The 26,777-nt window shown below is 35.9% G+C and overlaps 1 protein-coding gene across 1 annotated transcript in view; it reads right to left on the reverse strand.

Moving 5' to 3' along the window:
- The window catches only part of ISPD (isoprenoid synthase domain containing), a 390,875-nt gene that overhangs the window by 51,457 nt on the left and 312,641 nt on the right, over positions 1-26,777 (reverse strand). The gene's annotated exons all lie outside the window — the stretch shown is intronic.

The raw sequence follows: 26,777 nt of genomic DNA on the forward strand, positions 1-26,777 counted from the left end.
AAAAAAAAATAATCTATCTCTATTTCTATATCTATATAAATCCCCTCATTGTATATAGCTAAAAGATTTCCTGTAAAACCACTGTTTCTGTAATATTTAATAATATTAATATAAAAATAACACAAAGATGTTTATGTTCTTTACAGTGAGAAAGTAGCCTTTTTTAGAATTATAGCTTGTTTGATCTAGAAAACTTCAGCCGGATGGTCACAGAAGCTAAGATTTAATGGATTGTGCTCAAGAGAATATGGCTAATTATCAAAAGAGCAAAGGCCACATGAGGAGTGCCGTATCTGACCTTTACCAACTTCACAGGAAGAAACTATCTCCATCCACCACATCAACACACAAAATCAATTCCCATTAAGTCAGACATGTACCCATGCTCCCATGCCTCTTTATACTCATCAACACGAATCTTACTGCTTGGCTGGGTCCAAAATCCAGAGTGATAGCTCACAGACCGCACGGAACCACACTGGAGGTGTTGAAATGTTATGATTCATATTAATAACAAAATAGAGTCAAGACAGCTCCCAAAATGTGCATGCAGGCACATAAGCCTTGTGGCCCTAAGTGTTCCCAAGTTCTCAGTTCTGCCAATATTGGCTTACTCTGTTGTAAACTTTGTCCAACAAAGTTCTCAGTTTTACCAATGTTGGTTCCCCCCACTTGAAAGTCCCATCTCACATCCAATTCTCCAGTTCATTCATTAGTACAGCTCCCATTACAAATGAGTTGAGGAATCTCTTTCTTCTTTGGCTGGTAAAATTATCTCTTCTGGAGAGAGAAGAATTTTTCATTTCTGCAGCTAGAACTGTTCAATTTATTGGCAAGATTCTTGAAGATTGCAGAGATAAGCCAACCTCCTGTGGAATGGTAGGTAGCCAATTCCTTTGTGGATAGACCAATACACTAATTCCTTCACATTTTCCCTCTGTTCATCAAACTCAAAAACCTGGAGACTAACTGCCCTGCCCCCACCCACCACTCCACCTCTTTCCTCTTACCTCTTTGAACTTTTGTACACATCTTACTAGTAATCCTTCGATCTTTACAATCAAGTGTTATACAGTATTTGTCCCTAACAAATTGAGTTAATTCTCTCAACATAATGCTCTCCAGATCCTTCATGATATATAGTATTTTTCCAAAATCATTGCTTCTGAGTGCTGCACAGCATTCCAACATGTAAATGTATCACAATTTCTCAATTTATTTGTTTGTTAATGAACAGTTGGGCTATTTTCGTTTTATTGCTATTGCCAATAACACTACTATGAACATTGGTGTACAAATCTCCATTTGTGTCTTAATTCTATTTTCTCTGGGCTTATTGTAAGCAATGGAATACTGAGTCATATGGAATTTCTATGCTTAGCTTTTTTGAGGAAATGTTTCAGGGTGTTTACACTACTGTACAATCTCACCAACTGTGTATGAGAATTCCAATCTCTCCAACATTTATTCCTTGCTTTCCTTTTAAATGTTGTCATTGTTATTGAGGTGCTACACTGTGGTTTTGATATGCATCTCTCTTATTACCAGTGATTGTGAACATCTCTTCACGTGTCTATTGGCTGTCTGGATTGTCTTTCTCTGTGAAATGTCTTTACATGTATTTTGTCCATTTCATAATAGGGTTATCAGTCCTTTTCTTGTGGAGGCTCTGTTGGATTCTGTAAACTCATTATGAGACCCTTGTCTGAGATGGCATTGCATTGCCAAATGTTTGTTTGGGTCCCCCCACCACCCCAGTCAGTAGGTTTTATTTTTTCTATTGGTAAATATTTTGATTCACACAGGGACTTAATTCTTTAGAAGTTTCCATTCATTGATTGTATCCTCTCCTATTTGGGCATTTCTAGTTGTATTTGCTAGCCTCTTTATATAATAGGCTAGTCCTTCTAAGTTTCATCCCACTTTATCTCTATGATCTTTCTGGTTTTGACCTTTATCCCTAGTTTTCTGACCTGTCTGGAGTCGATTTTTTTGTGTATGATTTGAGATCTGGACCCTGCTGTGGCTTTCTGCAGGCAGAAGTCCAGATTTGCCAGCATCATTTGTTAAACATTGAGTTGCCCTTTGAAATCTTCTGGTTAGCTCTTTTACTTGGACATCTATCTCTTCCCTTTGTTTTGGCTTCTCATTGCTCCAGTGCAATTTTCAGAGTCAATTCTGACATCTAATTTGGTATTTCCTTCCTCTTCTTTGTAATGTCCTCTGCTCTCTTCATGGTTGAGACCTTTGATGTTATACAATAACCCATTTGGTCTTTGATCATTAGTATTCATTGTCGCAGACCTATTCTGGAGAGGGTTTTTCATTCTTGTGAGATTCAAAGCCATATTTTGGTTCTCGTGGACTTGTATAAATTTTCTACTTCAATTTGAATTTGCACATGAGTAATTGATATTCTATTCCACAGTCTGCACCTGGCCTCATTTAAACTGCTGATATAGAACTTTTCCAATTATTTTTTTCTACAGATATAGTCAGTCCTGTGTAATCCATCAAGTGTGGTGTAAAGACACCATTTATTATTTTTTAAAGGTATTCACAATTAATAAATCATTGAACATACAGAATTCAATCAGTCTATGTTCAGTGTCATTTCTATCACCAAGAATGTACTTTAGACTACCATTCTTTCTCATGGAACAGCTCAATTAATTGGCACAACACAGTCCACAAAGTAGTATTGTACATCTTAGTTTTGTGAATACATTCTGGGTCTTTAAAACTTTCAAGGGGCCATTTAAGGTAGAACTATTGGCCTCAACTTCTCTGGAGCAAAAGGAAATGATAATATCAATGAATCAAAAAAAGAAACTGGTTCACAGAACAGACAGACTCTAAATAAGCATTGCTTCCTTTACCATCGGAAAAGTAGGACTAGATAGCATCTACCTCCCACTATCAACTGTTCTAATCAAGTCCACAACAGATGGATGCTGAAAGAATGGGAGAAAGTTTGAAAGAAAAACTCAAACTCCTTAAAAAAGACCTATTGTACAAGTTGAAGCTAGAGGACTTTCCAGGAATATTTCCCTGACAGTGTTTGAAAACAAACACTGAATGAAAACTAACTTCTGATAGTATTCTTGTATTCTAATAACAATTTGGCTGACATTTTTACTATGACTGATAAGTAAACAATGCTTTTTAAATGAAATCACCAAAAGAGCAACAATTACTTAACAAAAGAAAGAAAATTTAAAAAAGCAGGAAAACTAGATCAATGCAAAGGGAATAGCTAGAACAGAAATAATGTGAATGTTCACACATTGTGAAGAATCTAACAAATGTTTGTACATAAATTGTTGGAGGAAAACCAAAACAAACAAACAAAAAAACCCCCTGTCAAATCAATTATCACTCATAGTGACCCTTTAGGGTTACCAAGGTTGTAAATCATTTACAGAAGCAGACTGTCACATCTTTCTCCCTTAGAGTGAAGGGTGGGTTCAATCCAGTTAGCCTCTGCTTTTAGCAGCTGATGTTAAAAGCAGCTACCCATCTTTAAACATTGTGTCAGCAGAATGAGATCGCAAACTGCCATGTAAATCTTCACAAATAACACAAAATACTATTAAAAATACTGTAAAAACTTCCATTAATATACTATGATGTAAATGAAAGATAATTGAAACCACATTTGAAGTCTAAACTTCACCTTCATTGAATCAAGTCTGACTCATAGATAATCTCAACCAGGTTCCAAGGCTGTAACTTTTACAAGAGAAGCACATCCATGATTTTACTGAAAAGAGGCTGGAAGAGTCGATCGAACTACCCACTTACAGTTAACGTACTGACATATCACACACTGTGAAACCAGAACTCCTTGCTGCTGAGTGAAAAATATTACTATAAGATGAATCAATCAGAATAATATACTTAATTCTAAACTTTCACAGAATTTCATGTTTGTATTCACAGATTTTCTTATTTTGTACTGTAACTATGCTTTATTTAAAAATGTACACCTTGGTGAAAGCAGGTAAAGGTTATTGTAGCATCAGCTTTGAACAAAGAGTAGGGTATTTATTTATCTATTCTACATTGTCTGGTTTACATTAATCCTTAACTGTGGTTGTTGATGACTGCCATCAAGTCGAGCATGACTCATAGCAACCCTATGAACAAAAGGCCTAAAGCCTTTCCATAACTATTGTCATTTATTAAAGTTCATAGAGTTTCTGGATGTATGTTGTTTAGGAGGTGGGTGCCACTCCTGCTTCCATTATTATAATTAATTCTTAATAGCATTTGATATTATAAAGAAATCCGACATTTTAAAATTGCCACAGAAATAAGAAGGATCATATACCAATGTGCATGTGCTGAATATCTTCTTTACTAGTAACAGCAAAGATGTTTAATATTTGAAAGATAAAATTTGATAGATCAGTTTTATATGAAGGTTAATTAATATTTTATAAGCTAATTAAGAAAGAAGTGGGGGAAAATGTTTAGAATAACTAAAACGTGGTAATTGGATACAGGTTTAAATATGTACACAAAAACTAGTGGTATTTTAGAAATTAGTAAGTTATCTAGTATAAACAACATTATGTTAGAAAGATAAAACAAACAAGGAGTTTTTTTTAAAATACAATAGTTTTATATAATCATACCTCCCAGTTAGTTGACAAATGTTAAACTAAAACTTCTATTGAACAATTTGCCTTGATGTAAATTAGCTGTGACATGACCATCATTTATAAGATTTTTTGCTAATTATTTCTAGTCATTTTCCATAGTATTTGTAAAATAAATAAAATGTTATTGAGATTGAAATGCGGTGAAACTAATTAGAACAAAACAGAAAGCACTTTAATTACTGGATTTTTGCTCATTACTATTATTTCATCAGCTTCCAAAGATATTTGCAAAATGAATAAACCTTAGAACTGAAAAGCAGTAAAACTGGGAATATAACATAACGGAAAATACTTTAACCACATTTTCATTTCTATATTTTGAAAACCAGTTATTATGACTCTATATTATTAATTCAATTCATAGCATATAAAATTAGAGGCACAGTCTATAGGGAAAATATTTAAAATTATTTCCAAAGTTTTTGGCTATTATGATTTTTTAATATATTACCTCAAAATCTAGAAGTGAGTATAACTAATATGCAAAGAAAAGGAGGAACGATTTGTCTTCTTATTAAGTTCCATAATGTAGTTGACAATGACTCGTAGCCAATGTGTGAAAAACGGATCAGAACAAGTCTATCCTGTACCACCCTCAACATCACTGCCATGTTTAAGGCCAGTGCTGCAGTCACTGTCAATTTATCTTTTTGAAGGTCTCCTTCTCATAAGCTGACCCTCTAACATTCTAAGCATGATATCTTTTCCCAAGGGCTAGTCTCCTCCAAAAAGCATGTCAAGAGTATGTTTCCAACATTTATTGCTTTCTGTTCTGTTAAGCTTTGCCACTGCTACAGCAGTGAGATATTATTTCATTGGGCTTTTGATTTGCATCTCTTTTATTGTCAGTAATTTTGAAGATTTCTTCAAGTGTTTGTTGGCTATCCAAATGTTTTCTGTGAAAACTTATAACTGGATTATCAGTATTTTCTTGTGGAGGTCTGTTGTATTCTGTAAACTTTTTTAATGAGACCATTGTCTGAGATGGAATTGCCAAATGTTTTTCCCAATCAGTAGGTTTGATTTTCACACTACTGGAAATCCTTTTTGATGCACACAAGGACTTAAACTTGTGAATATCCCATTCATCATAATCATCCTTTCCTGGTTATGCATTTCTGACCGTGTTTGCCAACCTTTTTGATACCATAAGCTAGACCTTCTAACTTTAGACCTATTTTATCTCTTATGATCTTCATGGATTCGGGGTTCATCCCTATATATATCTTATTTACTTTGAGATGACTTTTGTGTATGGTATGAGATGTGGATCTTGCTTCAGCTTTCTATAGGCGGATTATAAAATGCTACAACTACTCTGGAAGGCAGTTTGGAATTTTCTCAAAAAGCGGAACATAAGAATTCCATGTGAACCAGCTATTCCACTGCTAAGAATATACCCTGAGGAAAATAGAACTCAGACGCAAAGGGAGATTTGTACACTGATGTAAATAGCAATGTTATTCACAATAGGGAGAAGGTGGAAATAGCCCAAATGTTCTTCAACAAACAAATGAATTGAGAAATTTTGATACATGCACACAATGGAACACAACACTCAGGAAAAAAAACTTGTGAAAAATACTATATAACATGGGAGACCATTATTTTGAGTGAACTAACTCAATTTTATAAGAACAATTACTGCTTAAGACTGTCACTGTAAAAATAGAAAGATAACTAGTAAGATGTGGATAAAAGTCCAAAGGGGAAAGGAGGAGGATAGGGAAATATAGTATGTGGGGTGGTGAAAATCACTGGGTCACAAAGTTTGGTGGACAGTGGGAGGAGATAAAGGAATTAGGAAAGATTCAGTGAGGACCTGTAAAGATGAGGTGATAGTGGGCATAGAGCAATGGTGGCTGGTTTTCTAAAATGCAATGTGTGTATGGGAATGACTTTAGGAAACAAATTGAATAAAGGAATGGGTAAAACAGAATGTATACAAATTTTGTTTGCAAACTAATATAAAATTAAAAATATGTGACAAAGAAACTCCAAACAAAGAACAACACGAAGTGTGTAAGTTTCACCATTCTTGCCTCTAAAATGCATCATGCTTATACTTCCTCCAAGACAGATTTGTTTATTTTTTTCATATATTCAATTTTCTCTGGCAACATCTCATTTGAAAAACACAAATCAATTTCTTGGTCGTCTTTATTCACTACCCAATGTTCAGATACAGGCAAAACTGTCTTAAGTTAAATATTTGCACTCTTGTTGCATGGGATAAATAACCACTGTTATGACCCAGAGAGTACAGTTTATATTTTTCAACCCCATTACTAACTATTGTACAAAGTTTTCATGAAGCAATTCCAGAAATATAGACTGAGTTAAATTTCTAGTATAACTGAGCTCCTCCCCTTTATATCTGTTTCCTAGTAATTTTTCAAAAATAAACATTTTCTTTTATGTTGCTTACTTACAAATTCGTGTACATTCGTATTCACTGTTTTTCACACTGGCTTTTTCTCCTTTCCTTTACCCTTCCATCCACCCATCAATATGACCCTATGATTAAGCCCCCACATACTCACCCCTCTGTTTCCTAGGAACTTTAATGAATTTTTGAAAATGAAATAATGTTAATGTTATATATTTGTCTACTTATCTCAATAAATTCTATTCCACATGTATTTTAGTAGCTATAATTTGACTATCAAAACAACTGGTATTTTTCTTTTTATGTCGTTATAATTTCAACTTTTTGGGCAGAGATTTTGAATATAGTTAGCTTAAAACAAAATTAACAAAGTAAATTTTAGTTTATATATTAAAATTTAAAGATTTATATGCCTGCTAAAAGATTCTGTCCCTCTTTTTAAAGTTTCTTTACACATTAATGACCTTTGACATATTTAAGTTATTATCTGTTATAACCACATTATTGGTGTTGATATTGTCCTGTGTCCTGATTTTACAAAGCTATATTGGAAAAAAATGTATAAAAAGGGAAATAAGTCTGTCACAGATTATTTGTGTCTTTGAAAATGTAAATTATTTATAAAAAGATTTGCTGACCCTTGCTATAAAAATTTTACTGGTTTTATTTAATTCAGAAACATGATTTAGCTAACTTTCACCATGTGTTTACTATTAAAAGGAAAGCAAATTTCAGGTAGATAGACTGCTTAGCCATTTTATCTTGCAAGTTATATATTCTAAAACTCTCCTCAATGAATGAGCCTAATGTGTTCACTACAGCAGAGGTTGGTGTTAATGTTAGGTGCCATCCAGTTGATTTGGACTCTTTTCAATCTTATTTACAACACAACAAAACTTGGACTAATCCTGTAACATCCTCATCCTCATTGCCATGTTTAGGGCCACTTTTGTAACCACCTTTCAATCCATTCTTTTTCATGTTTTCCTTCTTTCAGTTACCCTTTGCTTTATTAAACATGGTGTCCTTCCCAGGCATTGATTCCTTCTGATAATATGTGAAAACTCAAGAGACACAGTCTTGCCATTCTCACTGTTAAGCATCATGTTTTTACTTCTTTCAGGAAAGTTTTATTTGTTCTTCTGACAGTCCATAACATATTCAATATTTTTGCCAATACACTCATTCAAAAGTACCAGTTCTTCAGACTTCCTTATTCTTTGTCTAGCTTTTGTACACATATGAAGCAATTGAAAAGATCAAATTTTGAACAGACACCTAAACAATGAGTTACTGGGGGTTCAGGACCAAAATCTCAGGCAAGATTTAGATCAACTGGCACAACATACTCTGCAAAGAAAATATTCACTGTCTAAGGCAAGTAGTATCTGGGATCATTCAAACTTAGGGGTGTAACTATTGGTCTTTTCCAAACTGAAACAAAAAGGAATGAAGAAAACTAATGGATACATAGAAACAATACATCCAAAAGGTTAATGGATCATGCCACTCTTGGTTTCCATGTCTCTGAAACTAGAAAAACTAAATGCTTACTGACCTTTCTGAAAGGGTTCACTTTAGAAGTTCCTAATAAAATAGGAGAATAACATGCAGCAAAAGTGAAAATCACTTAAAAAGTCTACAATTACTAACTGGATAGAGAGACTAATAGGACCTTTGAGAGTATGCCCTTTGCTTACTCCTCGGGCTTGGAAGTCTGTCACACTTTTAAATCATTTTTCAACTAAACAATAGGGAGGTCTGTAAATAATAATGCTAAGGACAGGACAGCATTTGCCTACCATCAAAGTTCAGAAGGTTGAACTTGATAGGAAGGAGGAGGTATGGAAATAGGAAAAGCAGAGATGAAGTGAATATTGTCATGCTATACAAAGAAGGAAATAACAACAATAATAGCATGAAACAGCATGTGCATGAATTGTTAAACAGAAACGAATTTGTTCTCTAAAATTTGATCAAAATAAAAAGTGTCTTCTTATTTTAAGTACATGGCTTGGGTCAAGCACAATTTAGTCTTCAAAGTGACATAAATCTAGAAAGAGATCTTTTGCAGCTCATTTGTACAATGAAAGAATATTGTCCTTTCAATTTCTTACCATTGTTTCCATAGGCATTGATTGTGGATCTAAGTAAAATTAAACTTTTGGTAATTTCAATAGTTTCTGCATTTAACATGAGGTTGCCTATCAGTTTAAGTCATTGAAATGCTCAAGTCTCCAACATTTTCAGCAAACAGGGTGGTTTTATATGCATATCTCAGATTTTCAATATGCCTTCATCTAATCTTAATGTTGGGTTCTTCATATAGTCTTAACTTCTTGAATTATTTGATCAGCATACTGATTAAGTATGGTGAAAAGATAAAATTGTGTCACACAAAACCAACTCATCGCTGAAGTTCTGATGCTCTAAATGGTAAACGAGATTCCTTTTTCTACCACTGAAAAATTCAAAAGCAAATCTGAGTAATTTCTAACATCTATTTGCTCTTCTCCCCACTTCTCATATTTTAAATGACTTTTTAGTTTCTTCATTTATAATGAGAACTCATCTGGTTTTAGTAACTCATGTTCAATGAGTCATATCTATTCTTGAGAAAGTCATGAAATACAAATGGATATACTCCATGGTCATACATTGACTATTGTGGGCCTCTTCTAATTTTCTTCAGCTATACCTTGAACTTGCATATTGAGTAATTTACAATATTTTTAAATAGTTGGTCTCTAACTTTGTTCTGTTTGACAATATTGAGCTTGTCGATTGTCATTCCACAGATGCAAGGAATTTGACAGCTATGAATTTAACCTGATGAGGTTCACAGTTTAAAGTCACTGCTTATATTGCTGATAAAAGGGTATTCGCAAGGAATAAGTCCTGAAAAATCCTAAAATGTGAACTCTGGCGTCATTTCTGTGCCCAGGACAAATTTCCCAACTACTGAACCTGGAAAAGAAGCAATATCTGTACGGGCAATGTGAGGAATGGCAAGCCAATGTGAGGAGTGGTCATTTTCGGGTACTATATCAGAAAATGTTCTGTTGCTAATTAGAAGGCTTCACTGCTCTCCCTTTTAGTATTCCATATGAATAACTCCATATCCTTTCTAGTCTATCTTAGTCTGGCAGCTCCCCAGCTACCCGTTCACCCTTGGTAACCATGGTGGTATTTGAAATTTCCATGGCATACCTCCAGTACCACAAAAACATGGAGTCAACAGAGTACCAGTAACTGACAGGAGTAACTGACCTCAGAGGTAGAAGGTAGTTATTATAGGAGATAATTAACATTAAATTTTTCTATCATCCAAGAGATTCCTGTCTTTGAAATGATATTTAGAGGAGAAACCTGCATCTTTAGGAGATTAACTATAGATCAGTAAAACAAACTGTGTTTCCTATGTACAAATGAATATGTTTAGTTGAAAAAACACTATCACTCCATAACTGTGAACTTTCCAACTTCCTGCCTGCAATAAACTTTAGGCTTAAATGAGTAACTGCTGGGTTTTAAGCATCAAGGAACACTTCAGTTTCTGCAAGTCTGCTTTTTAACTGTTTATTAAAATAATGCAAATTTGATTTGTATTTTATGTAGCATAGAGGAGATGTTTAACTGCTCAACCCCAAATTAATATTACAGACTTTCATTTGAAACAATTACATATGGAAAATCTTTCATTGAGTAAATTATTTGTAACTTAATGGCTTGTGGCTTTCAAGTCATTTAGTATGTTCAAGTAGTCTAACAATAAACAGCAGTAAACCACTTGATATTAAGAAGAGTAGTGGCCTGCCTCCCACTACTTGTAACGGTAAGCCATAACAAGAGAATAATAGGCATCAAGATTTTTATTTCCAAAAATTTAATATAAATGCGTTCATTGAGTTCCAATTATGTTTTTTATACAGGTTTCATTTCCCAGAATAAACAATATGGAGAATTTTAAAGAATGCATAATAAAATATGCCATGTTTAAGTACTTCTAGTAAAAAAATGAAACTTGGGCCTTATAACTTTAAGAATAAAAATGCATGCTGGGTATTAAATACACAAATAATCATTCATAAATTAATTTTAATTTAGACTTGTCAACATTTAAAGTAGAGATGACAAATGAAATCCTTAAGAGTAATTTAACAACTTTTAAAATATATTCTTTCTTGATTATTGATTTTATTTATTAATATTTTAGCTGTAAGACTATTTAAAGAATTTGAAAAAGAATGGAAAATTTCATATATTTTGCTTCTTCAATATTAATGTTTTAGCATTTTGTGTATGATTTCATTTAACTCTTTTTGACTAAAATTATAGGCCAGTCATAAATTATATATGTTGTTGTTGTTGTTATGTGCCATCGAGTCGCTTGCGACTCATAGCGACCCTATGTACAACAGCCCTAAACTCTGCTCTGTCCTGAGTTAATCGCACTGTCTCCGATACACCCATCCCTATATACTCGATATAAATCATCTCACTTTAAAGGTGCAAAATTGGCAGCAAATTACACTGTCACAATATTAAGCAAGTGATCATTGGACTTGCTTCACTTAATAAGCTATACACCAGTTCAGATACAGTTCAGACTACTTAGGTGACACACAAAAGTTGTTTCCTAGGTAAGCCAAGGAGAAAGTTGTTATTGTTAGGTGTCCTAGAGTCCATTATCAACTTCTAAAAACAACACAACATAGAATAAGGGTCTTCTAACTGCCTTTGTAGGCAGTTCTATTTTGTCTATAGTCTGCTAGGACTTGACTAAATAGTAATAATTGTGTTTCATCCCTATGGGAGCCCATAACAAAGGCTTTCTTTTGTTGAATCCCCAGGTGAGTTCAAACTGGCAGTCTTTTAGTTAGAAATCAAGTGTCTAATCATTGTGACACTAAGGTGCCAGACTTGGGAAAGTTATTTAGAACAACAACAACAAACAAACAAAACTCAATACCCCAAAAAATAACCAAACCAGCCAAAACAAATGATTAAACAAAAAGATGTCCTTTTTATCAGTCCCTTTCAGAAGCAATGTTCTCTTGAATAGATAGAAAGTAGAGTCAAGGAGGAGGAACAGCATAAATAAATGTACTAAGGCCAATGATACAGATACATTTCATAAGGATTAAAAAGCTTTTTAATATATTTTTGTTGGTGGTGTTATGTGCTGTCAAGTTGCATGTGACTCATAGTGACCCTATGTACAATAGCTCTGAAGCCTGCTCTGTCCTGAGCCAGTCTCACTGCCTCTGACACACCTACCCACATTGTCCTAGTTACAGTATCAATCTATCTCACCCAGCGTCTTCCTCTCCTGAACTGTCCCTGAACCCTTCTGAGCATGATGTCCTTCTCCAAAGATTGGTCCCTCCTGGCCATATGCTCAAAGAGTTTGTGAGGAAGAGCTTCAAAATCCTAGCTTCCAAGGGTGAAACTTGGTTTCACCATCTCCAAGACAGACCTATTTGGTAGTCCATGGTATATTCAAGACTCTTCTCTACCACCACAATTCAAAGGCATCAATTATTTCATCCTTACTCAGTATCCAGCTCTCTGATGCATATCAAGTAATTGCAAAGACCCTGGTCCTGTCTCAGATGCACCATAGTTTCTAGACCCCATCGTTGCTTCTCAGTCCTCTGGAAAGGTCCCTGATGGCAGATCTACTCATGAAATTCATCTTTTATTTCATGACTGCTGGTGCCAAGAGTGTTGATTGCAGAGTTGAGCTAGCTGTAACTAATTACAACCTTAATTTCTTCTCCATCCATCATGGTGCTGCCAGCTGGCCCAGTGGTGCGAATCTTCGTCTTCTTGATGTTGAGCTTCAATCTATATTGAACACTATAGTCCTTGACCTTCTGCAGAAAGTACTTGAGGTCCAATTCAGTTTCAGCAAGCAAGGTTGTGTCGTCTGCATAATGTATGTTTTTGTTGGGTCTTCCACCAATCATGACGCCACATTCCTCTTCATAAAACCAAGCTCCTGAATGATCTGTTCCACATATATATTGAAAAGGTATGAAGGACACATCCCTGACATACTCCCTTTCTGATTTTGAACCATGCTGTGTTTCCTTCTGCTGTTCTGAAGACTACTTCCTGGTAAGTATATGTTTCACATAAGCACAATTAAGTATTCTGGATTCCCATTCTTCTCAAGGTTAACCACAATTTGTTGTGATCTACACAGTCAAATGCTTTTGCATAGTCAATGAAACAGACAGATATCCCTCTGGTACTCTTTGCTTTCTGCCAAGATCCATCTGATATTGGTGATAATGTCTCTAGTGTCACGGCCTCTTCCAAAATCAGCTTGTATTTCTGGTAGCTCTCTGTCAACGTATAGTTCCAACCATTTCTGGATAATCTTCAGCAGAATTTTCCTTGTGTATGAGATGAGTGATATTGTACAATAACTTCCACACTCTGTTGCGTCACCTTTTTCCAGAATGGAAACAAATATGAATCTCTTGCAGTCAGTTGGCCAGGTAGTTGTCATCTAGATTTCTTGGCACAACTTGGTGAGTGCATCCAGGGAAGCGTCTATTTGCTGAAATATGTCAATTGGTATTCCATCAATTCCTGGGGCTTCTTTTTTTCCCAAGTCCTGCAGAGCATCCTGAACTTCCTCTTTCATCACCATTGCCTCTTAATCATATGTTGTTTCTTGAAATTATTCTGTGTCATCCAACTTTTTTTGGTAAGGTGACTCTGTATACTCCTTCCGTCTTCTTGTAATACTTCTTAGATCATTCAATATTCTACTCATAGCATCCTTAAATATTGCAACCTGAGGCTTAAATTTGTTCTTTAGATACTTCAGCTTAAGAAATGCCAAGCGAGTATAGCTCTTTTTAGTTTTGGACTCCAGATCTTTGCACACTTTGCTTAGTCTTCCCATGCTGCCCTTTGAAATCTTCTATCAACCCCTTAACTTCTTGATTTCTTCCTTTTGCTTTGGTTTCTGGGTGCTCTTGTGCAATCAATATGCAGGGTCTCTTCGAATATCCATTTTGGTCTTTTCTTTTTGTCTTTCTTTGACCTTTTGCATTCTTCATGGATAGTATTCTTGATATCCTCTCACAGCTCCTATGGTCTTCAGTCATGAGTTTTCAGGACCGCAAATCTGTTTCCGAGTTGCTTTTTAATTCAGGCAGATAAACTGAAGGTCAAATTTTGATTCATGTGGATTTGATTTTACCTTCTTTAGCTTAAATTTGAACTTGCATATGAGTAGTTGATGGTCTGTTCTGCAATGAGCACCTAGCCTAGTTTTCACTGCTGCTATTGCACTTATCCAATGATTCCTTTCACAAATGTCATCAATCTGATTCCTATAGGTACCATCAGGTGAAATTGGTGTATATGCTTCTTATAAAAGGTAAAGCAATCATAAATAAAGGTAATTCTGAATTTTTTTTTCATGAAGGTGATTTTATCTGCTTTTGTATTCTGTCAAGTCTGATCGAACTCTGTTAGACCCTTTAATTTTCAGAAAAAGTAAATCACATAGGAGGAGACAACTCATCTTTCTCCCATGGAACAGCTGGTCTATTCGAACCGCCAGTTTTGAATTGACAGTGAAACTCCTTAACTAGTAAGCCACCAAATCTCTCTGGTAATTATATCTATTCCTAAATGATCAAATATATGACATTTCACAATTCACATGAATAGCATAAAATATATTATCAGAGTATTTTTAACATAAACAACATATGTCTGTCCATAAGTTGTAAGGCATAAGCAACACTTGGTTGAATTCTGAGTGTTAAATGGCAGCTTGACGAGGTCATGATTCTCAGTGGTTGGGTAGCAGCAATAAGATTATTTAATTTGGCAGTTATGTAATGACATAGTCACTCTCCATTGTGTAATATGTCATGGTTACCTTCCATTTTTGCATAGCCTTTATTTTCACATTACCATTTGGCCATTGGGAATATAACCATGTCACTAAGTTAGGAGGGAGTGTACAATGTAATTATGCTAACTAGAATTTAAAATGTGTGTTTAGATTAGTCTATTACAGCACTGGTCAAATCACATATTTAAAAATAGCTCTTCTCATTTTATCTCATTTGTTTTATCTCAGTATCTGTCATTTCTGTCCGATTTAGACCAAATTCTGGCCAGCTTTGCCCACTCTTGTACTTGCAGCCAATTTTTGGGTCTCGTACAGACATTGGCAGCTTTTTCAAAGGGCTGTGCCAAGAGTTTAACCTCCTTTTTTGTGGTTTTCATAGGCTGAAGGAAAAGAAATGAAATATGCTTCTAGTCTTGAGAGTCGGTCAGGTGGCAAAAGTTTGACCACACACAGAATCTCTTTCTGATGACTTCTGCATTTGTTTCTCTTCTCTGCACCCTCTCCCTCAGGGTCTACAGACTAAGATTTTATCAATGGCATCTTCAAAGATCTTAGAGGTACTGAAAGTCATGGCATGATCTAGGAATGAATTCATTTTTTAAAAGATAGTAATACATCTAAGAAAATCTGATTAAACGTCATGGTGAACATTAACACCTCCATTGAAATGTGGTGGCTATCTGTCAAGAATCCCAATTGTATGTCAAATGATCACACAAACGTTTTACTTCACCTTTTCTCAGTATTCCATATCACTTAGAATCTGATAAAAAGTGCTACCATAGAAGGACAAAGCTTTTGGGGGATTTCAGAGATCACTGATAATCAAGTCAGAAACTCAAAGTTTAAGAAGCACTGATCTCATCCACTTCTTTAATTTGACAAGTAGAAAAATATCACTCCAAAGAGTGATGTCTTTTTGCCTAATGCAATACAGCAAGTTAGCAGCAAAGACATACACATTCCCTGCCCCCCCCCAAAAAAAAAGTCTAATGCCCTGAAAAGGCTCTTAAATTAATCTTTTTTGGTAACAAAAGGTTCAAAGTAAGCAGCAGGAAGCTGCTCAGAAAGAGAAGAAATATTTCTAGTGTTTGGAGGCATGGGAAATGATTCAGAACACAAATGCTGGGTTGTTTTCTGTCTTTCTTTTTTTCTTTCTTTAATTTTCTTTTTTTTTTCTTTCTTAAGAGCCAAGAAGCTTATTCTTTGTTACTCTGATTTAGAAAGACAGAAATTAGGAAGATAAGCAACTAGAGTTTAAAAAAGTAGCTGGAAAGACATCTAACAGTTGGGGAAAGCTTCTCATGTGGAAATAATATGATACCACAACAGATCTGTATTCATTGGAATAAAAGCAAATCATCCTGAACATTATTGTAATTATATTAATAAAATGTTAATGTTAAATAATTTCTAAATCAAAACACATGTTACAGCTGCCTGTCTTAGCTCCACCCTCTCTCTCAGTTAATGCCTCCATGATCTGAGAGTGTATTAGTTAGAAAGCAAAATCTGAGAGTTACTTAGGCTCTTCCTTTTTTAGCCTTTAATATTTTGTTCTAGAGCTGATTTTAAGTCTGAGGACTCCACAGGTGTCAAAGATTTGTGCCCCATAGTGTTTTCAATGGTTGATTCTTCAAGAACTGATTGTGAGGCCTTTTTTCTGAGGTACCTGTGGGCTTATTAAAACTGCCAACCTTTTGGCCAACAGACTAGCCCTTTAAACACCTGCACCACCCAGGATTCCTCCTCCTTTCCTTTGTGGTCTTTGACACAATGCTCTCTCCTGTTGAGGAAGGGAGCCTTAGCAATATATGATTAAACATGGGGTCCTAATATCTAATATACAAGGTAAGCACAGCTTGATTGTGCTTTTTCACTAATCTGCAGTGAGCAAGTTCACATCAATTTTTTTAAATGTTATACCGGTTTACTTACAAAGTTCATATACATTGTTTTCCCCACCGGTCTTTCCCCTTCCCTTTACCCACCTCTCTCTCCATCCATCTCACATAGAATTTAAAATTTTTAAATTGAAGACAGATTTTTATTCTGCAGAAAGCTGCTGGGGCATGGAAAGAAAATAGATGACAGTCACTCCTAGAATAATGTATTTTATGCACTGAAAAATGTGAAATTATTTACTATAGATTAGCAAATAAGCATAAGTAAATTTAACAACCTATCACAAGTAACCAAAATCCTCCTGAAGATTCTGCAAAAATGACTTGAACAGTATCTCAACAGAAAACTACCAGAAATACAGCCTGGGTTTAGAAGAGGCCATGGAAGTAGGGACAGCATGGTCAATGTCAGATGGATCTTGGCTGAAAGTAGAATATCAGAGGAATGTCTGTGTTTCATTAATTATGCATAGACATTTGACTGTGTCAATTACAACAACTTGTGGCTAACATTGAGAAGAATGGAAACCCCAGAATACCTGATTGTGCTCATGTGGAACCTATCCTTGGACCAGGAAGCAGTTTTCAAAGTAGAGCAAAGAAACGCTGCATCGTTCAAAATCAGGAAAGGAGTGCATCAAGGTTGTGTCCTGGTTTCCATGCATTTTCACTCTATATGCAAAACAGATCATTTGGGGAGCTGGACTTTATGAGGAAGAATGTGGCAACAGGATAGGAGGAAGAGTCATCAACAACCTGTGTTATGCAGATGACATATCCTTGCTTGCTGAAACTGATGAGGGCTTAAAGTGTTTGGTGTAGAAGGTCAAGGTCCATAGTCTTAAATGTGGATTGAAAGTTAACATCAAGAAGACAAAGATTCTCACCACTGGACCAATTGCTATGTATTAGAAAGCTGAACAATGACTAAGAATGACAGAAGAAGTATCAATGTCTTTGAGTTGTGGTGCAGAAGATTACTGGTCATACCATGGACTACCAAGAGAATCAACAGGTACATTGACCTGGAAAGGAAAAAACCAAGCTAGTTGCTTCTTGGAGTCAAGGATTTTGAGCTCTGTCTCACATACTTTGGGCATGTTACCAGGAGGAATTAGTCCTTAAAGGGCATTGGATAGAGGGACAGTGCAAGAGGGGAGGAGGACCTTGGAGGAGATGGAATGACTGGGGTAATGGGTTTAAGCATTAGAGACAGAGAGATTGGCTCAAGATAGGAGAGGGTTCAGAGCTTGTGCATAGCATTGCTATGAGTCACAAACAACTCGACAACACTTAACAACAACAACATTGGGGAGTCTGACACTGGTCAAATATTTGGCTATTAACTAAAACGTTGGTGGTTAAAATCAACCAACCACTCTTTGGAAGAATGATATGACAGCATACTTCACAGTAAAGAGTTAAAGTTTCAGAAACACTGTGCAGTAGTTCTATTCTGTCCCGTAAGGTCACTGAAATGGACCTGCCTCCATAGCAATGGGTCGCTTTTCGAGTTTAATCTTCAAAGAAGCAGATTGATAGCCACATCTTTAGATCTGAAATGCTAATCTTTAAGTTAGAACACTTAATCATTGGATCACCAGGGAACCTTTATCTCATTCCTGTCAGTTCTGTGCTCCTCCACATTCCCCCCACCATTCCTACAGAGCTGGTTCCTTCCTATCTATGTTCTCTCTCCCCTCAGATTTCCTTCCCTTTCATCCACTGAGCAACTCTGAAGGAATCTTTCTAGAAAGCAAATCTAATCACAGCACTCTCTGACTTGACCCCTTCAGTGGCTATCCAATATGTTCAAACTTGCTGCAAATACGTTCTTTTCTTAAAAAAAAAAAAAAAGCCACAAACATTTTCTAGGTGTTGTATGAGAGAGACTATAATAATCTTTCATGGTTTAAGATAGATAAAAATATTGATATTACATCATGGTACTAGTAAAATATTTAATTACAAATGTTATTTCAGTTTTTAAGTCAATTATATTTGAGGGAAAAGAATCCTTTTGTTTTTCTTATTAAAAATTATGGATGCCATCTATTTTATTTTAATTATTTAAAAATATTTAGGACATATTGCATATTAAAATAGAGAGTGAACTTTTTAAAATGCCATTATATAACCAAAAGAGAAAAAAACAAAATACTACCATCTCTTAAGATTTTGAATTTTATAATCTGAATTTAATAAATCAGTTTGCTTATTGTTCAAATGCCAGAACTAAATGCCAGACTAAAGGCCAGATAGAACTATTATTTAAAATCTAGTTTCTGCAAATTTTCAAGTTGAATTCATGCAGAATTGAATGTTCTGATTTGCCTCAGTCATACATGTTATATAATTTAATTTAGAAATGAACAGATCAAGTAAGTTTTTTCCCATTTTTCTTGTCAAAAGGGCACTTATTTTTTAAATATGCTGATTTGGAAAACTTGATTTTACTTGGGAGAACACACAAAGAAGTAGCTTTTTAAAATAAATTAAAAAAACACACATCAAAAAACAAACAAAAAAACCCACCAAACAAAACCCAGATTGCTTTGTGATATGTTCTTTATCTTTTTGAATTTTCAAATTTTTCTTTATTTAATGGCAGCTCTACATATCATTTTAGTACTATTCTCAGGCTCCAAACAATCTTGTTTTCCTGTAGGAAGTAAAAAATATCTTTGTGGGTTTTTATCAATAATTCCTGCTTTGATTTGAATCTTCACTACAGTAGCACCTGGGCACTTAAAGATTTATATTATATTGCTAAACAATGGGATCCTACTGCTTCTTAGGTATGCAGATGTGCTACTTAGCACTGCAGACAATCAAAGGTGACAGCCTTCAATATAAATTGCATCTAAATGTCTAGAACACAAAAAACTTCACCAGGAGACCAACAGACAATATCATGACACAAGCAGAAAAGACAGCTGTTGTCAAGAATTACATTTTACTCAACTCCATGATCAACACCTGTTGTTAGGATGGAAACAACTCATAGCTGACTCTCCATCTGGTTTTCTACGGCTGTATATCTTCTGAGAAGAGATTGTCCATCTTTGTATCATGGAGCAGCTGAAGAATTCTGCCTGTCTTTGTACTGGCTGAGCAACTCCTTCCTCAACCACTAGGTCACCAAGGCTCCCTAGTACTCATGGTAGCAGCAGAAAGTAAAAAAAAAAAATAAAATCAAAAGATATGTTGCATTGAGGCAATTTGCTCTGGTGGATCTCTCCACAGAACTAAAGATCTAAGACTATGGCTTGGATCAGTCACACCTTGGTATTTTCAGTTACTTCATATACATCTGAGAGTTGAACACTGAATAAAGATGATCAAGGGAGAATCCATGATTTTGAATTGTGGAGTGGAGCACTGAATAGCCCATGGACTGCCAAAACGACTAGCAAACGTGTCTTGGAGGAAGTGAACCAGGGTTGCTCCTTAGTGACAAGGATGGTGAAACTTCCTCTCACATATTTGGAGCATGTTGTTAGGAGATGGCAGTTCTTGAAAAATGACAACACACTTGGAAAGTTGGAGGATCACTGAGAGAGGATACTCTTAAAATAGACTGACACAGTGACTGTAACAATGGGCTTGAGAATATAAAAAATGAGGAGGACAGCGTATAGGGCAAAGTTCAGAGCCATCGTCACAGGGTCACTATGAGTAGTAGTTAACTCAAAGGCACCTGACAACAATCAAATTTCTAAAGAAAGCAAGTGTTTCACATAACCTACCCCAAATCTTCATGCCAGTTGGTGGCAGTCAGTTTTTGAACCCAGGTGAGCTGTCTTTCAAATGTCTTTGGGGAGGCTTATCCACTACCACATTAAGGCTTCGCTCTGGATTTCTGATAGTCTAGTGGATAGGGAGTGGTGCTGCAAACCCAAAGGCAGCTAGATTGAATCTACCAATTACTCTGCAGAAGAAAGATGAGCCAACTCCTCCTGTGATTTATGACCTCTGAAAACCCTCTGGAGGTCAGTGATGAAAGGGTTCTTACTCAATTGCAATGAGTAAGTGAATTCACAGGGAGTTTTGTTGCGAACACAGATGTTGCTTCTCTGGTGATTTCATTTCAGAAGCAGCTCCCAGGAAGAAAGATGGGCAAACTCCTCTTGTGCAATTTAGACCCTCCAAAAATCCACTGGAAAGTCAACTATGAGTAGAGTTTTTACTCTGAGGCAATGAGAGAGATAGGGATTGCATAGCCTGGAAAAGTAGAGGACCAGAGAAAAACAGCTGCTTGTTGTTTGCTGCTGAGTTGGAACTGACGCGTAGCTGACTCGCCAACAGGTTTTCAAAGGCAGTAAATCCCATGGGAGGAGAATGCCCATCTCTTTCCCAGTGGAGGAGCTGCTTGATTTGAATCATGTGTCTTTCGGTTAGCAGCGTTTTTCCTTATAACTTAGCCACCAGAGCTCCCTAGTAAAAGAGATAAAGACCCTAAAAAAGATGTATTGGCACAGTGACTGCAACAATGGGTTGGAGCATAGCAGAGATTATGAAGATAGTACAAGATAGCGCAAAGTCCTGATTTGCTGTTCATGGGATCTCTGAGTTATAGTTGACTTGATGGCACTTACCAACATGACATAGCTCCAAGTCTAGTTTGAAGTCTATACCATTAAGCCTTATATTGCCTCCAGGATGGGTTATGAGGTGCACATGTAAAAGTCTTTAGTCTTTTAATATAAAAAGCTTTTAGGAGTTCTATGTAAAATCTACAAAACAAGCCCATGATCAAATGTGATCTAGACTAAGGAGATCAAATTCCAGAGGAACATGTTTCTACTTCATTTATACAAATATGGTTAAAATAAAATACAAACTTTAACTACAAATGTGATTCAATCCTTTTCTTTCTCACACACAAAATGCCTTTGGGAAACTTTCTGATGATTTGTTTCAAGGACATAAAGTATTTGAAAATGTGGCCTATACACACTACTCACTTTAGTCTAAGAATATCATTCTTCCAGAGCTGTTTGGATCATTCAGGCCACACACACAAACTCAATTGATGAGAACACAGAAGTGCCCAGACTAGTCACAGTAGAGTTATGCTTGCTTTAACTCAGGAAGAGAGAGCAGTCATAAAGATGGGCATTTTTAAAGTCAAAGACATGAAAAATAGTAGCTGGGAAAAATGACAGTTATTAAAATTGTAAATATGACAACGGCAGGATTTCTAATCTCTTTTTGTTAAAAGATACCCCTGGCAGTTTCAGCACTAGGGGCTTTCAAGTGACCTCTGCTGTGGTAATATGTCATCTCAGTCTCAAATTCATCACTGCTTTGTGCCAGGATACAGTGAAGAACTCAGCATCTACCAGCAGTCCAGACAGAAACATGGGTCTCATCTCTGACTTTCCAATTTGGACAATTTCCAAAATGCCTGTGTTTCACAGTCTCATTCAGTGTTTTAATGTGAGCACTCTAGGAAGTGGTATTATCCTCAGTTTACAAATGAGGAAATTCACACTTAAAGAGGTCAAGTGTTTGCCCAAGGGCATAAGACTAATAGAGATAATGTTTACTTTGTGATCAGGTACTTACTTGGTTAATGTCTTTACATACACCATCTCATTTAATTATTAGACCATTTCTATGATTCAACTCTTTTCTTAGCTATAGAATCTGAAAGCATGGAGAGATGTATAGTCAATCACTCGAGAAGTTGAACACAAGTTTGCCAGACTTAAAAATAAAGTCTCTTAATCACTTCTACCCTTAGTGAATTACAGAGGCAGAGATCTAAATCCGTCTCCTGGTGAAGGCCACTCACTCAACTGACTAGGTAACAGAGTAATGGGATATACACTTTAATTTGGGGTTAAAGAATTTTGAGTAAGTACTGTTATATTTTGGATCTTTCTCCTAAAAAAAAAATAATAATTTTCTACTCTCTCACTTTTGTAGTGTCTATCAAAAATAGAAGGCATTTTAGTGACTGAAAAAGGTCTATTGCATTTCCTGGTTATTATTCCTGAAAGTTCTTTCAACAGTGTTGGAGTTTTATTTATTGAAACCATAGAGTTTACATCTACATCTTCCCTATTGCTGTAGCAAGTTACTTTTCTTCCATTATGTTATGAGTGTTGTTAACTCATAATGAGTTGATACACAATTTCTTTTCTACTGACAATGAAGATCCTTATGACTCTTCTATTCATCTCTGCCAATGCTGCCACTACCAAGAAAAACACAACCTTTCCTGATAATTTTAATCAAGAAGCCGATCTGATGGAGGGTGTCTCTGGGATATAACTGACTCAGAAACAGTGAGTGTGGGTTATGCTTTCACATGGTTAACTACGAAAACAGACACAAATAAATGATTTGTTTACAGCAAACAAATAAACTGGGAACATAACAGACTTAAATTTGTCTCATATATGAAACCTGGATACTTAACATCTGGGAAAAGCAGCCATATTTTCAAAACACATTCCGTTTCCATCACTTCCAGGAATCAGATCAATGTTGTAAACATGTTCTTGCCATCAAGAACAACGACGCAGCGCTACATAGGCTGTGGCAGCATCTACGTATGGGATCACCCCATACGAGGAGTCATCAATTAACTTCCTTATGTTCAGTTTGTCAGATGGAACACACATGCAATTGTGCAGTCAAAAATAGCCCTTTCATATAAAATACTTAGGAGGTCATGAAAATTCTATAACTGCTTTCTTCCACCTCTTCTTTCTCATTTTTCTCCCATGCACTCACCTGCCTCAAGTTAAACCACTGCAAAATTCTGTTCATGCCAAAACAGTAAAAATTTAAAATATAAAATTGCAGTGAGTGTTGGTAAATTCATCTTCAGTCGATCACTTGTCAGATGCACTTGCAGAGTCATTAACACCTCCAGACAACCTATTTTGTCCCCAGCCTTCCTTTATTTAAATAGCTCTAAAAGCTATATTAAATTGTCCTTAATTGAAAGGAAGAACAGAATTCTCCTAATCTTACTGCTTAACCATGAATATTTTATTATTCCATTTCATTCACTAGCTCTTAAATGTTACAACATCCTTGTTTGTATAAAAGTTAAATCTGCATTTCTATTCAGCAGACTTTGTTAATTACACTAGTTTAGCCTGTCTTTCTTGGTACTCTTAGAAGATATAACTGATACACATTTCTCTACTTAAATTGTCTTTCCTTTCAAACAAAGTTGAATCATGGTATCTAAGTTTACTGCTGGCACCAAAGTTACTTTTAACAAACAATAGGAAAGTAGATTCTGCAACTTTTATTAGTTGCAATTGGTTAAAAAAAAGCCCACAAAAACAAAACCTAAAACAAACAAACAAAAACCACTAACCTACTCAACAGTCTGCAATGTTTCTGTACTATCACCTTTGCCAATTTTATGCTGCTCTGCTAATTTTTAGGGCTCTTGGAGCATGTCCATGCTGGGTACTCACTATTTTTCATGAGCATTCCAGCCTCATTCTGCTATACTTGTGTTCTGCTGTTCCTCATCTCTTCACCAATGCCAATACTCTTTTCTTTGTCCTCCTTCAACACGATAATACAAGTTCAAAAGTCTGTCTCCTTTCATGAAGACTTAAAGTCCTGAGATCCCAATGAAGAGTCACTCTGAGTTAAAATCCATTTGGAAGCTATGGATTTGAGTTTTCAATTCTGGAAGTCAATGTAATTTATTTTCTTTTTAAACAGAAACCTTCCAAAGTTTTCCTAGGTAAAGTTATTCACTCAAAAGTAGTAGGCAGTGTATTGGGCATAGTTAACCCCAAAGTTAATACCTTTTCTCTCTTAATTGAGACCTAGCTCCTCCATACATGTAAAAAAAAGTTAGACACAAATAGTACTTAAAACTGACGATTTATGATGTTTCCTATTTTATTCTATTTGTCAATACATATATATCTTACACTTTCTTTGGTCATTTCCTAAAAAATTTGCATTTACAAAAAGATGAGAATTCAGAACCAGCACACTAGGCTCTTGTATGCACATATGATTCATCTGTCTGTGGAGGATTATATGCTGCTATGAGAGTAAATAATTATCAGTGGTGCTTTTTGATTAAGAAAACCAGGAAGAAAGGAAAGAAAAACTATATGGATCACAATGATCTAATTTGCAATCAGTGGTGGTGATGGTGCAAAACATGGTAGCAGTTCACCGTACTGTGTATGGGGCTGCCTTGAGCTGAAGGCCTACTCTACAACAATTAATTCTCCAAAAGATCCATTGCCATAGAATTGGTTCACCTCAAAAAGATCCTTCGTCAGATCTCTGATGCTGTAAATATTAACAAGGTATTTCCCAGCTTCCTCTAAGCAGCTGGTGTATTTGAATCACTGGTCTTTTGATTAAGCAGCACAATATACTATGCACTATGCCACCAGACAACAACAACAACAACAAATAGTGGCTCACTCAGAAGAATGGGAACCCCAGAATGCTTGATTGTGCTTATGCAAAACTTACACTTGGACCATGTGTTATACAAACCTGCATTTATGTCTCTTAAAAAAATGTGTTTGCTATGAATAAGTCATTGGTTGTACAAAATTCAGTCATTCTATCTCCAGCTCCATTTCTGTCTCCAAGTCCATATTTTCCGACTACTGATTCTCCTTCTCTGTTCCCAACTTTTGCATTCCAGTCACCCATTATTATCAATGCAACTTGACTGCATGTTCAATCACTCTCTGACTCTAAAAGTTGGTAGAAATCTTCTATTTCCTCCTCTTTGGCTCTGGTTATTGGTGCATATATCTGAATGAGAGCGGTATTCACTGGAATTCCTTGTATGCGTATGGATATTATCCTGTCACTCACAATATTGTTCTTCAAGACAGATCTAGAAATGGCTTTTCTAACTATGAAAGTAACTCCATTTTTCCTCACCTTTTCATCTCTGGAGTAGTATATCACATGATCATCTGATTCAAAATGCCTATTCCAGTCCATCTCATCTCACCAATACCTAGTATGTCAATATTTAGGTGTTCCATATGCTCCTTAACAGTATCTAATTTTCCCAAATTCATGGTTTCACATTCCACATTCCAATAACTAGTGTCTGCTTACAACTATTCCTCTTCTTTGTATTTCCATACTCAGTGGCCCTTTCTGTCATTCTATGTGTGTTCTGTTATACATAGGGTTTTCTGAGGTCTGATAGTATGCATAGGAATCAGATATATTACATCTGTGGAAGAAAACACTGGAGAAGCTCAATATTAGCTGTGAAAAGTAAGCCAGGAGCTGATTGTGGAACTGACCACCAACTACTCATACGCAAGTTCAAGCTAAAGCAGAGAAAAATTAAACCAAATCCACAGGAACCAAAATATAACTTTGAGTCTATTCCACCTGAATTTCAGAACCATCTCAAAAACAGGTTTGAGGCCTTGAAAACGAATGAGCGAAGACCAGATGAGTTGTGGGAGGATGTCAAAGGTATCATCCAAGAAGAGTGCAAACGTTCTTTACAAATACAGAAGAGGAAGAAAAGACCAAAATGGATGTCAGAAGAAACTCTGAATGTTGCACTGGAGTGCACAGAAGCCAAAGCACAACGAAGAATTCAAGATACTAAAGAGCTGAACAGAAGATTTCAAAAGGCAGCGCAGGATGAAAAAGTTGGCCCAGTGGTGTGATTCTTTGTTTTTTGGGTGGATTTGTTTTTTTTTTAAATTTTCATTTTGAGCTTCTGTCTATAGGTCTAAGGTCAATCCTTGACCTTCTGCAGAAAACACTTCAGGTCTTACTCAGTTTCAGGAATCAAAGTTGTGTCATTTATACAATGCAGAGTGTAGGCTGCCCATATAATTAGTTGTTTGTTGTTGTTGTTGTTATGTGCCGTCGAGTCGCCTGAGACTCATAGCGACCCTGTGTACAACAGCCCTAAACTCCGCTCTGTCCTGTGC

The sequence above is a fragment of the Elephantulus edwardii genome, unplaced genomic scaffold, assembly GCF_000299155.1.
Source record: "Elephantulus edwardii isolate Elephantulus edwardi_28Jun2011 unplaced genomic scaffold, EleEdw1.0 scaffold00007, whole genome shotgun sequence".
Classification (NCBI taxonomy): domain Eukaryota; kingdom Metazoa; phylum Chordata; class Mammalia; order Macroscelidea; family Macroscelididae; genus Elephantulus; species Elephantulus edwardii.